The sequence below is a fragment of the Condylostylus longicornis genome, unplaced genomic scaffold (genome assembly GCF_029603195.1).
Source record: "Condylostylus longicornis isolate FDR11 unplaced genomic scaffold, ASM2960319v2 ptg000026l, whole genome shotgun sequence".
In the NCBI taxonomy this organism is placed as follows: Eukaryota; Metazoa; Arthropoda; class Insecta; order Diptera; family Dolichopodidae; genus Condylostylus; species Condylostylus longicornis.
Window position 1 is genome coordinate 3090819 of NW_026577995.1, and position 14027 is coordinate 3104845.

A 14027-nucleotide genomic window follows, 5' to 3' on the forward strand; every position below is an offset into this window, starting at 1 on the left:
TGATGCTTTTACCATACTGTCAACTAAGCAGTGTGGTAAAAGTGAGTAAAATTGCACTAACACGAAGCAAATTATAGCGGTATCTATACAACATGTATTAACTGCAACTGTAATAACTGGAACAATCAAAACATTGTAAACATAATTTTAGAGAGGGTATGGATAACTGGAATCCAATAGCGAAATAAAGTGACAGTGTTACACAGCAAGAAGAAACTAAAATATTTGGACGGTTCAGCGGGAGACACAAATAATATAAATACTCCGTAGAGTCAAAGAAGAAGAAAAAGTTTATAAAATTGCATAGTCAAACACAGAGTGGTAATGCATTGAGTATTAGAAATAACTGCGGTCTTGGATTGCAGGGTGCGTTGTAATAACTTATGTAAGTACGAGTTCAGTACGCCTAATAAAAGTAATTCTTTTCATAAAAACAATTTCTTAAGAACATTTCTTGAACACTTCACCATCATAAAATTTATTATACCTAACATCGTTCAAAATAAACTAAATTAAAAAATAAAAAGGAAAAATTAATGACCCCAATCATTATCATCGTTATCATCATAAGTACATATACATACATTTAATATTAAAACGGAACCCTGCAGAGTACAAATTCATGAATGATATTTTAGTATTTTACATTTTATTCGCACACACACGTACATACAAGTACATGTTTAATACAATTTGTATTTGTTCACTTACTCACATAATATGCTCAGCTGATGTAAAAATTGTGGTTGCTTCATTATTGTAACTGGGATATATGAAATTGCGCGATGTATTACCACCGCGAAAATTATTTTTTTTTCTCTGTTTTCTGTAAATTTTCCTGTTTTTTTTCATTTTAATGAATATGATTGCAATCTATAGTCACGTGTTTACATATGTTTTACGAATATAAGTTATGATGATTGAACGTTTCTTATATTCGAATTAAATAATGAATTTAAAGGTTAGGCCAAAAAAATTTTTTTTTATATATGGGTCTATAGGGCTTAAAAATGAAATATGAGCTAAATAATGGCAAAATAATAATCACAAAAAAAAATAAAAGTAGGAATCAATAATTTAATTTTTCATTTATTTTATATATACGGTATACAGCTAGGTGATGGCATAGAAAATACCCTGCCGAGCATTAATGGTAGATTATTCAATTTCTTAATCAAAAAAATATTATTTAAGTTAAAGCTTCCTGCTAGATAGTTTTTTATTTTTAACATTTTTATGTATATTACATGCAGGAATTAAAATGTTTACCGTATACATATAAAAATTAATGGCTTAATTATATTTTAGAAAAATTTCAATTTTAAAAATAGTTTGTATCTGAATCAATACAATGAACGTATGTACGGTTATTTTTAGTTACTATTCAACTGGTTTTGAATTATTGTGTACATAAAATAATATTTTTGTATATAATTAAAGAAGCTTTTGGCATTTATCAATTCATTTGTCAAAAATTATAAGCAACATGTTGTAATATTTTGACTGATTGAGATTGGTTTGCAGAAGACAAGTCAAGCACTGGAATTAATTACAATTAAAACGTGTACGATTAATATTGAAATGCCATAAAAATTTACAATTTAAGACAACTTACAATAATAAAGAAGTTGGTAAATTTCTAAAAAAACGTTTTAGAAGATTGTTCTGTTCTTTACAGATGTTGTCATAATGAACGGGTCATTTCTATCGAGTTTGGCTTGAGTCGGTTTTTTTTGGCATGCATGGGTATGTACTTTGTGTACCATACAGATACTTTGTGTAATCATACAGTTTACTGTTTTATGTTCCGGCTGTTTATTTGTTTTAAATAATACATATCTTATGATAGTGTTTGTTACAATAAATTCAAATATCAGTAAATATCATAGTTATTTATTTTTACCGACCGCTCTGTATAAAATAGGCGAAAAATATATTGTGACGACACCACATTTCGGCAGAAGTAGACTTCTATATGGTAGAGAATCATAAATAAACGGTTTTTAGCTAGATAACGGTCTGTCAGTTTGTTTAGGAAACTAAAATTTATGAAACATAAAATTTATATTTGAGTTTATTTTGACTATGTTCGAGATTTATTAATTATTATTTATCAATTTAAAGGATATATTCATGAGGCGATTGCGGGCGCTCTGAGGCGTAGGGACGTGAATGATGGCACCTCTCTATGGATGTCCAATATGTTGGCTACGAGACTAGCAGAGACTACTTTGGGGCAGAGCACTCTAAGAATGCGCGTGGCCAGGATGCCCACAGGGTGGGGTTCTGTCCCCGCTAATGTGGAGTTTGGTGGTGGATGAACTCCTTGATGAGCTGCTTCGTCAGGGAATTGGTGTCCAGGCTTATTCCGATGATATAGTCATCATCGCTAGAGGTAAGTTTGAGGGAACTCTTTGTGATATAGTTCAATGGGAATTACGGGTGGCCCGTGCCTGGTGCGATACTGTGGGCCTCAGGCTTAACCCTAACAAGACAGCCCTGGTGCCTTTCACTAAGAGAAGGAAGCTGGAGCATCTGCGCACAATATACGTGTGCGGAGCGGCTGTAGAGAGAAAATCAAATACTTAGGAGTGGTGTTTGATTCCAAGCTTCTTTGCAAACCCTAAGTGCCCGGTCGTGGGGCTGCTCCCCGTCTGTCATGTGGTGGATGTATACCATGATGGTCGTGCCGTTCCTAACTTATGGAGCAGTGGTACGGCTAGAAGGAACCTGGAACGATTGCAGAGACTCGCACGCGTCTGCATCACAGGGGTTATGAGAACTTGTCCAACGGCGACAATGGAGGTGATTTTGGGACTAATCCCCTTGCACCTTGTTGTAGAGATTGCAGAGAAGGCTGCCATTTTCAGGTTGGGGAGAAATGGAGCCGGAATAATCGGTGTGAGAGATCGGGGTCGTCTTTTCGAGGAGGTTCCGCTCCTATCGATGCCTAGGGAGAAAAATTTTGCCTCGTTGCTGAGTAACAGAAGATGCTGGGAGCGTGACTTTTCGGGGCTCCGAGTTGGAACGCACGTTATAAGATGGTACGCAGATGGGTCAAAGACCAGTATTGGGACGGGTGCGATGGTATTTCGGTCAAGGACCAAATTCTCCGAACCTACGGGAACTTTTCCGAGTGTGTTTCGGGCTGAGTTGCACGCCATTGAAATGTGCGTGCGGTTCAGCCTAGAAAGGGGGTATCGGGGACAAGAAATAATGATTATGTCGGATAGCCGGGGTGCGATCGGAGCGCGCTGAACTCGTTTTTAGTGTCCTACGCGACAGTATGGGACTGTCTTGAGAAGCTCAATGAGTTAGGCAGATGCAACCGGATCACACTGTGTTGGGTGCCGGGCCATGTGGAAGGGGCCAAACACATGCCCCGCACTCATATGGGGGCGCACAATAGATCCTATACGGGGTCGCGGTGTATTGTTGCCCCCGTTATACAAATCTACAAATCCACAAAAGATATATTAGGTCTCGGGATCAGATGTACTCGTACTGATCGATTCTCTAAATTTCTGATCATTTCAACATTGAAGATTAACATAAAGTTTTAAGTATAAGCTTTATCTGTGAAAGCACAGATTAAAAAATGTAGATCTCTACAAAAATTTTTAGGTAATTTGTCATCTGTGAAAGGGTCAGGAGCCTTACCATGCAATTCAATTTCCGTATTCGAAAAAAATGTAAGGAAGCGCACCCATCACCTTGTCTGACACTATACCTTCAGCAAATACAAAAATTGTTTCACGAGAATCGAATTACATAATAACGTCCCAGGATATATTTAGTGTTTTATGAAAAAGCATTGTTTGTAAATCACTCTCAAGCTCTTAAGTTACTGACCAATAATCTAATAAATATTTTAAACTGCATTATCTAAATTTCATTCATGATTTGATGTCTTACTTCCTTATACATAATCATCATTTCTGAATAATATTGGATATTATAAATTCTGATTCTTCTGGTTATATCCATAAGTTTAATTTAATATTTCTACAAACGCCATTTTAATTCACACATAATATTAATTTTTAATTTAATGCAGTGCATATGTTCATAATTATTATGGTATGGCAAGTTCCACTATATGTGTACTATTTTGAAGTGTTGAAAATTTTTTTTTAGGATTTTATTACTGCAAGCATGAAATCACATTCAATATAATATTTTTAAATATATTTTTGTAAAAAACCAGTAAAAAATTTCGCTATTATTTATATAATAATGCTGTATTAGGTGTTAGAGTTATCGCCTTGCAATCGAATCGAAATTTATGTTTGCATCAATTATATCAATTACATTTTACATATACACAAAGACTGCGTGGTTACACACTAGAATAAAAATAAGCGAATATTTGTAAATCAGGTGTTTCAATGCAGCGCTTTCTATTATTAATTTTTTATCAATGGGTATATAAAGGTGTTCAACGTTAGGTCATACAGAATAAAATTATTATATTGTAAATATTCTAAATTATATTTGAAAAATTAATCGTAATCAATTTCTATAGTTTAAGATAATAAAAAATGAATTGAGATAATGAAAAATTGAGAGTACACTCGCCAGCTATATGCATAAAATCATAAAAAAAGAACTAGTTTAGAGAAAAATAAAAAAAAAATTCTAATTTTTATAGCGAATAATAATTTTGATTATTACGAGTATCACGTTTTTTTTTTTACTTCATTTTCTTGCGCTAAAATTTTTCGCAAAATTTCATTACAAGTTTATTTTAAGATTCAAATAAATTTTTTGCCAAAGCCATATTTGTAATATTTCTTTTCACATGCATTTATTAAGATTTTATAGTATTTACAGGAATTAAAACGAAGATGAGTTGACCGGATAATTTTGTATTACAGGTACTTACTCCTGCAAACAAAAAATCTAAGTGCTTCTATGAAAATTCTATGATATTTCAATCATTCGACTTAAATTCTGGAAATTCGCCAAAACCCGATAAGCCATTTTTTGACCAACTTTAGCTAGTGATAAAAATTAAATGCTAAAGAGTTAATCATTGCTTTATCAGCACTACATGAGCAAATTAAGGTTTAAAAATATTAAAAGTTGTTGAAGCCATAACCAGTTAATCCTAACTAATCAATTTTACGAAGTTGCGGAACCCGATATTTATTCTTATCGGGATTTCCAAATTTCCTGATATCGGGTCTTGGCTAATTTTCTTAGAATTTCAAGGGTGATGTCCCGCCATTCACAAACTAAATGTGCTAATAGACCATAGATAAATAAATCTATTAAAAGTATATTTGAAGATAATTCTACTCGATCAATGACGCAATCATAATATGATAATTCTCCTTTAACTTTCAAAATTTCGGCCTTCTACAAATTTTCGAGAGTATAGAATATTTTCTATAAAATTCTACATTCCATTTCCAATCTTATTAAAGCTGAAACTTATTATTATTGCAAGGTACTTATTATTGTAAGGTACAAATATTACTTATTATTGCAAGGTACAAATTAAATAACAACTCGTCGACATTGTGGAAGAGTCACGAAACTGCTTTTTTGAGAATTTTGAGTTATATGTACAGAAAAACTCAGAATTTTCTGAACTCCTTATAAGTTGTACAAGTATCGGCAAATTGATTTTCAAATGCGTTTTTCTCGAAACTCGAAAAAACCAGTTTTGTGACTCTTTCATAATACCGACGAAATAATTTCAAATTAAAACTTACTATCGAGAAAATTACGGCAAGTAGTAATTCGAATTTTTATTTTCATTTTGGATTTTATGATATTTTCGGCTAACTAAAGATTCACTATTTGGATAATTTTTCTAATACATTGATCATATTTTTTTTTATTTTTTTTTTTTGAATTTGTGAATCTAACGCAACACATGATCATACTAGTTTAAAAAAAAATACTGGCTGATTTTCATGTTTGTTTTGATTAAGAAAATCTTCCTTCAGGTTTTGAATTGATCTTAAACTAATTTTTCTCATCCATAAAAAGAAAAACAAAAATTAAAATGAAATTTTACGATGAAACTGTAAAAAATGGACAAACTGATTCTTTATTTTTCATTTTTAGTTTTTTACTAGAAAATTATAATTTATCATAATTTTATGCGAAAACTATTTTGAACTTATTTCTTAATTTATATACCTTGCCATATGATATTGAAATTTCAAACATAATTTGGGGGGGGTCTTATTTAATAATCACTGCTCTATAGCACGGAAGCGCAAATACTCTATTTTCAGAGTCATAACTGTTTACGCATATCTCAAGTTCGGCTGAAGCGATTTTAATTAAAATCAATACATACTGATCTGAGTTTACTTTGATTATGTGATGAATCATGTTTTCGGGTATATGAAGGCTCAACAATTTGGCGTTTTCTTTGGATCACTTTGGGAATAATGGATTTTTACTACAGCCGGAATTTACATTTTTTCCTATATGCTTAATATGGAGAAATAATCAACAGAATTATGTTTGGTGAAACAATGAACTATATGCAAAAATGCTGCATATTTTTCTGATATTCTGAATATTATTCTGAATATAGCCAAAACAAACTTCTATCTGAATATTTAAAATTATTGCTCTTTTTTGGTAACTTGACCCTTCTTGACTGTTTTATACGTAAAATTAATTTTAATATGAAATATTCGATTTACAAATCGTTGCAATGTAGATGATTTTTCATACATGTAGATAACGATAAACATTTCCCAATAAATTTCTAATCCCAATAATAGTTTCGTGAAGTAAATATTATGAAAACACGAATATATAAAATGGTTATTTTTTTTATAGATTATTAAATTTGAATTTTAATTGATTTGAAAATACAATAAAGGAGTTATTATACATGAGTTATAACATTATTATTTTTGGTATAACAGAAATTTTAATAAAGACATTGAATTTTTAATGCCTATATATAAAAATTAATCCTATAAAAAGGAGGATTGCAATCAAAGATTAACTTCTTCACAGTTTGAATTTAAAAACACCTATATATGTATATGTATACATATTTTGCTAGTTACGAGTATATTCGCAATTTTGTATTTTCAATGGATTGATCGAAAGAAATGCAATAATCGACACCTAAACAAGTTCAACATTGTATTAAGAGCGCATTCCTTCTTTCAAATTGTTTAGAAAAATTAATTTATACTACGGGTATATAACAATTTTATTGATTTATTTTTATTATGTACGTATAAAACATTTTAATTTATGAGCTCGGTTTAATTTTAGATGCATCTATTTTTAGTGCTAAATTCTATTTTTAAGGTTATGTAAAAATAGATAAGGAAGTATGATGTTCTAGGAAATTTGATGTTGTGTGTTATTTAATAAAGTTTTGAGTAAGTATTAAGACATGTGTAAGTATGTCCGAAAATTTCAAATTATTTTATGTTATTGAATTTGTGTTATTACCTAATAAAATTATTATAATGTTGTAGATTAGATTAGTTAGAGGTGGTTATATAATTCCTCCATAGACTGACTTTATGCAGTAGGACTTAGAACAAAATTTTACTCCATATCACAAAACGTACTACAGTGTTAAGTATTTTACAAAATTTTTTTGTTAAATTCGAGCAAGTTGAGAATGAAGGATTGATTCTAGTATAGAACATTGCAGCCAGCCATGGTTCACTATAGCTCTCCCATATCCAAGACTATCACACAGAATATGTAAGACCATCTTCTTATCCCGGTAGAACCTATATAAAAGAGAGTCCGATTTACCCAATTTGTGCAGGTAATATTTCACAAGACAATGCCCTATGAAATAGGCAGTAATTGCCCGAATCTGTTTTCAATTCATCTTAAGCAGCCCGAAGGAGAATATTCTTGAGGACGATGGAAGGCAAAACGGGTCGAATGAAAGGGATTTCAAAACCGCAAATTCGTCAGCAATATTGTTGCCTCTATATCTGCTGTGAACCGGCAGCCACAGTTCAAAACATTCGTAGACGTGACCTAAGCCGAATGGTGGTCATTCTGATAATTTTTACTTTAATCAAAAAAATTTGCATAGGAATCGAATTGGACAAAATTTTATGCTTCAGAATGAACTTTTTTAAAAGTTTTTCAACTTTTTTTTTTACCTAATTATCTCCAACCTATGTTAACACAAGCTTATTTTTTCTTAAGAATTTTCAAAAATACTTTCATTTAATGCAATTTTTTTTTCTATCATTAAAAAATCAAGTAAATCAAGTACGATTATCAAAATCAATTTTAACCTTCATGTTATACTAATGACCTCAAAACGCCATATAGAAATAAATAGTACTTATACGTGCAATAAGTTCTTAATAAAATTATTTTCGTGTTAGAGTGTATATGTTGTGAACGAAACCATCAGTTTATTATTTATGCGACTATTAAGAACAAAAAAGATGAAAAAAACAATTTAACAAAAACCTAATTTCTTTACTAATTTTACTAAATTAGTTAAATGATGTCTTTACCTACCGCGATTATTCAAAAAATATGGATATAATTTTAAAAATTTAGTGGAAAGTTTTAAATAATAAAAACTCTTAGAGCTATTTTTATTTTAGCTAAGAGCAATAAAAATTTTTACAAATTTAGAAGAAAGTAAAACTTTCTTTACAATTTAAAAGAAAAAATTTTGGGTTTCTGTCATGGAAAACTGATACATTTAAGAACTTTCATACTACATACCTGTATTTTAATAGCATTTTAGTCCATATATTTTTGGTTATGATGTCAGATATTTCTCTGGTTCCTAAAATGGAGAATGTGTTTAAGAAAATTATAAAATTTTGTTAAAAATTGTGGTTTTTCTTTCGCTTTTTTTTTTTTAAATTAAAGATTAGGCTATCACTTATAGAAATACTTAAAATCAATTTGTTCAATTTGAAGCTTGCAATGCGTTTATCTTGTTAGATTTGGTTTTTTTTTTCAGAACAACATATCCCATAGGTTTTAAGAGATTAAAATCTGATGAAAAAGTGTTTAAGATTGAATGTCCGGGAGGACTAATTTCGCTTTCAATATTTGTATTGATATTTTTACTAATTTATTATTTTCCGCCACGTCATCGTATCTCAAATTTATAAGATAAGATTCGCCATCTTAATAGCGAATACTTAATAGATCTTTTCAATTTTATATTTGTAATAACTTTTCACTTATTTAGGAAATTATTTGAAAGCACTTTTGAGTAAATATTGTGAAAGGTGTCTGGATCGCCATTAGTTTGTGTCAGAAATGAACAAAATATACCTATCTGGAATGCGTAACAAAATATGGCACCAACATACAATTGTTATAATCCTTTTCTTTCCGTTTATTGCGTTCTCACTAATTTCACCTTAACACTAAAGCATATACATATTGAAAACTTTCTTTAAATGTCATTTAATGTACAAGAACTAAATACACAAAAATCGTTTTATATTGTCGAAATATTACTCTGTCATAAATCATTAAGAATTCAATTTTGCCTGTATCATTTGCATCTTTTGTTTTTATGAGATTAATGTTAAAATATATTTTGCAATTACATGACATTTTCACGAATCTGTTAAACAAGTCATTGAACGATAAAGATTTGATTAATACTCTGGCTTCTTTAATTGAATACAAAAAGAGTAGAAAATTTTGCTTTTGTATAACAATATGACCATATCGTCTGCTGAGAAATGAAACAGTGTATAAAAAAATATATAGTTTCGAGTAAATTGCATTTAAAGTTTTTTGAAAATTTAAACTTACGTTTATGTTCTAAAAAGTACACAAAGCTTTTTATATAAGTTATTTTGAAAGACAACACCAAATTTTTAAAGCTTTTAATAAAACATTTCCACTTTTAAGAAATTATAGATTCACATAGATCATAGTAAATTGTGGTTTTGAAAGTTTAGAGTACCTCTTACACTGTTTTAATTTTGAAGATAATTGTATGAAATAAATTATACACTGTTTCATTTTATTTTTTTTGTATGGTATACACTATTTCATTTTTATTTATACACTGTTTTATTTTTAGCATAAAGTTTATTCAATTATTTATTTCGACACACAAAACTTTTTATTCAATATGTTTTACAAAAACAAAAATAAAACATAATATTCAAAAATCAAAATATCAACTTTCCAAAAATTTCATAATGCTTAACTTTACAAAAAAAAATTATATGTTTTGTAAGTGTCGGTTTTATCTTCGGAATAACTTGGTTCATCTAATAAATTTTTATGGGTTAATTTCTCTGGCAGATTTTGTCCCCCACAGCAATCTGAATACAAGATGACGTGCTCGACTGTAATAGGTAGTGTTTGAAGATGCTTTAGTAAAATTGAACCAACTTCATCAGAACCTCGTTCACCATTAATTTCCATCCAAAAGTTACAATAGCCTTCTTTAGTCACGAAATCATACAAAGTTAAATTGTATGATGCAAATTTTCTTGTATAATAAAATGAACTTACATTCGAGCAAGGAGCGTACAGAACCAATTGCAAATCAAAAGTGTAAACCTTGATTTTGCTATTATTCGCGGCCTTACTATTATCATTTTCTGTTTCATCTTGTGCATCATTTTTGCTATCTAAATTTTTTTTGTACTCCACTTCTAACAAAGATTTATCCTCGGCATTTTTACATTGTTCGCATTTCTTACAAGCGTCTTTTTTGGATACATGAAATGAGTAGTTGAATCTTGTATTAAAAACTCTTCGGTACGTATATTCGCTAACTTTATTTTCTGGGTGTTTTTCTTTATATAGATCGTACATTTTTTTATGCTTAAATTTCTAGCTAAATATAGTTTTTTTGATTTTTTTCCGACATAATGAGAATTTTGATTTTTTGATCTTGTATAATGAGACTCAACAATAGGAAAAGACTTTATATGTTCTTTGATGGAGTTTTCAATTTCAGGATCAAATTTTTTTGCATTGTTTTGTGAACCGCGTCGATCTTTTTCCACTGCTATGTTTGCTTTTTCCTTATTTTTTACATGCATCAAAGCTCCATCAAAAATATTTAATGTTGCAAGATAAAATTTTTTGCAAACGGTTTTACCATTTAGTTCATAACTATAAGTAAAATTTCTTCTAGAATTTCCCGATAACTTTCTTTTACACATTTTGTGAGAAACTGTATGCTTAATAAATAACCGTGGTTTCCCATAATCGCTCAGTTGCCAAAGCGATTTGTTAATACTAATTCGGGTATCTTCTGTAAACTTTTGCATGCATTCAAACTTGCAACTGCATACTACAGCTTTTGGGTCCCTTGGGTTTTTTAATTTACCATGCTTAGTCAGATATTGTTGTCCAGAATTTCGCACAATATCCTATGATTTTGTATCCATAATTTTTCATTCTTTTGCCACTTTCTAACATTTTTCGTGCTTTCTCCTACTTCTACATTTTCCTCCGCAATTCCTGTTGATTCTTCAACTGTTTCTATTGACACAAAAGCACTATGACCTTCCACGGATTCTGTGTTATGATTCTTGGCAACATTTTCATCATTAGACGATAAAGAATCGTTCTCGTCACCTAATGGTTTTTAGTCGTCGTCCGAACCTGCAGAAAAATCTGGTAAAGATGGTTCTGAAAACTCTTATTTATTTTCACTATCTTCCGATCAACTCAAACAAATTTTACACAATAAGAACATGTCAATCTTTTGTATACACTGTTTTAATTGCATGGTTTGTAAAATAAAGTAATTGCTGATTAAAAATCAAAACAGTGTATGAAGCAATATGAAACAGTGTATAATATTCATACACTATTATAAATTTTAATTCAACGAAAAAATATTTTTTTGCAAAAAATTAAAACAGTGTATCAAAGGCCTACGTTGTTTTATATTATTAAAATTTTAGAAAATTTTCAAATAAAATGAAGTAAAATCAATATGCACTATTTCATTTAGTAGTGAAATCAAAAATTGTCAGCTCAATTTTCTAATAATATAGTGTATAGGTTTATTACACTGTTTCAGTTTTTACTAAAAAATTAGGGTCTGGAAATAAAACAGAGTGAACACATTATACACTATTTATTTACAAACTTTTTTGCTCAAATGAATTATACACTATTTTCGTTTTCCTTTAAAAACCCTATCGCAATCAATATGAAGAGTTACTTAATATAGTTGTACTTATGAAATCGACTACGGGGAATCCAATGGTGATAAAATCAGAAAACAGTGTATACGCATCATACACTGTTTCATTTCTCAGCAGACGATATATTTTTGCAATTATCAGTTTAACACTAAAATTCTGTACTTAATTTAAATCAAAAGAATCTTTATCAATATAAAACTTTAGAGATGCAATGTGAACAACAAGATATTAATGGATTTTTGTTTTAAAGTGTGTGATAAAAAAAAATATGCGCGTGTTTCATATCGCCATTAATTTAAGGCGGGCGTTCAATATCTTTAATTTATTAAGAGCGTACGCATTCTTACTGCATTACTGCATCGCAAATCAGATGTTTTATGTGAGTTATAAAATTTAATCTGTATTAGTTTTGTAGGTTAAAATACGATATTTTTCAAATGTCATGCACAAGCCCGGTTTCAGCTTACTAGGCGCCCTAAGTAATTTCCAGAATCTGCTTACCACCTTCCATCTTATATGCTTTCAAATCAATGAACAATATACAATAAACAACGTTATGAGTGCAAGATTAATCATAGAATTAATGCCTGAAATTAAATTTTCAGCTCTTGTTTTGCAACGTTTGTATACAGGTATATGTTGTGAAGTTAATTTCGCTGTAGATATTTGAAAAACAACTTTCTTGGAATTTAAAAATGTTATTTTGTTTAGTGCCCAATAGTTAAACGAAAATGAAGCATTCTTAGGACTTTGAGAAGTTATATACATATTGTCTAAAGAGGAGGCATTTGAAAAATTTTTTCCCTTCAGTAACCAAGTGATTTGACAACTATTTTTTTTTTTTTCCTTTCAAACTCCTATTGAGGAGCATAGGGCTTCGATTCAACCTCTCCATCTCTCTCTATTTTGGGCGATAGATCTTATTTGCGCCCAAGTCTTGCCTGCAGCTGTTATTTCTTTTTCTATTGTTCTTCGCCATGTATTCTTATTCCTGCCGATGTTTCTCCTACCCTGGGGATTCCATTCCAATGCCTGCTTTGCTATGGATTGTTCTTGCCTCCTAAGTATGTGACCTATCCATCTATATTTTTCTGCTGCTGTTTCTTATTCTGTTCGGCCAGAATATTCGGCATATGATGCGGAGACATTTATTTGTGAAGACCTGAATTTTATTAATATCTTTCTTGTTCATGAGCCAGGTTTCACTGCCGTACAACATTACTGACTTGACGCAGGCGTCGAAGACCCTCAGCTTGACATTCCTTGAAAGTTGTGTGGATTTCCAGATCTTCCATAGTCTAGCTAATGTCGCCCTAGCTTTTCTGAGCTTGTCTTCCATATCAGCACTTGCTCCGCCATCTGAGCTTATAATGCTCCCCAAGTATGTTACTAAGGGATTCCCCTTAGCTCTAGAGCTCTCCATATGGAGAGAAACTTCGTAAACTTCGTTTTGAAGTTTACGAAGGCGATGTAGAGCGGCGAGTTGAATTCCTTAGACTGTTCTACAATTATTCTTATTGTGTTGGTGTGTTCAGTACAGCTTCTTCCTTCTCTAAAACCTGCCTGTTCTTTTCGTAGTCGATTTTCTATGTGATCTTTGACAACTATGGTTCCAAACAAAAATTTTACTCATTTTTGAGGCCCTTAACAATGATATAAAATATTGCAAGCTTTACTGAATTACCCTGTATATATGTAAATGGTATAAAAATATGCTATTCTTCTTTAGTTATTGGATTAATTAAAAAATATTCTGTTCCAATTGAAAATCTTTTTTATTAAAAAAGTGAACTCTTAATAAAATAATAAATTCTGATCATGTATTGTAAGTAAATATTTAAAATTAAATTAAAAAAATATTGAAAATTGTAGAAAAAAATTTTCAATATAATTGTTTAA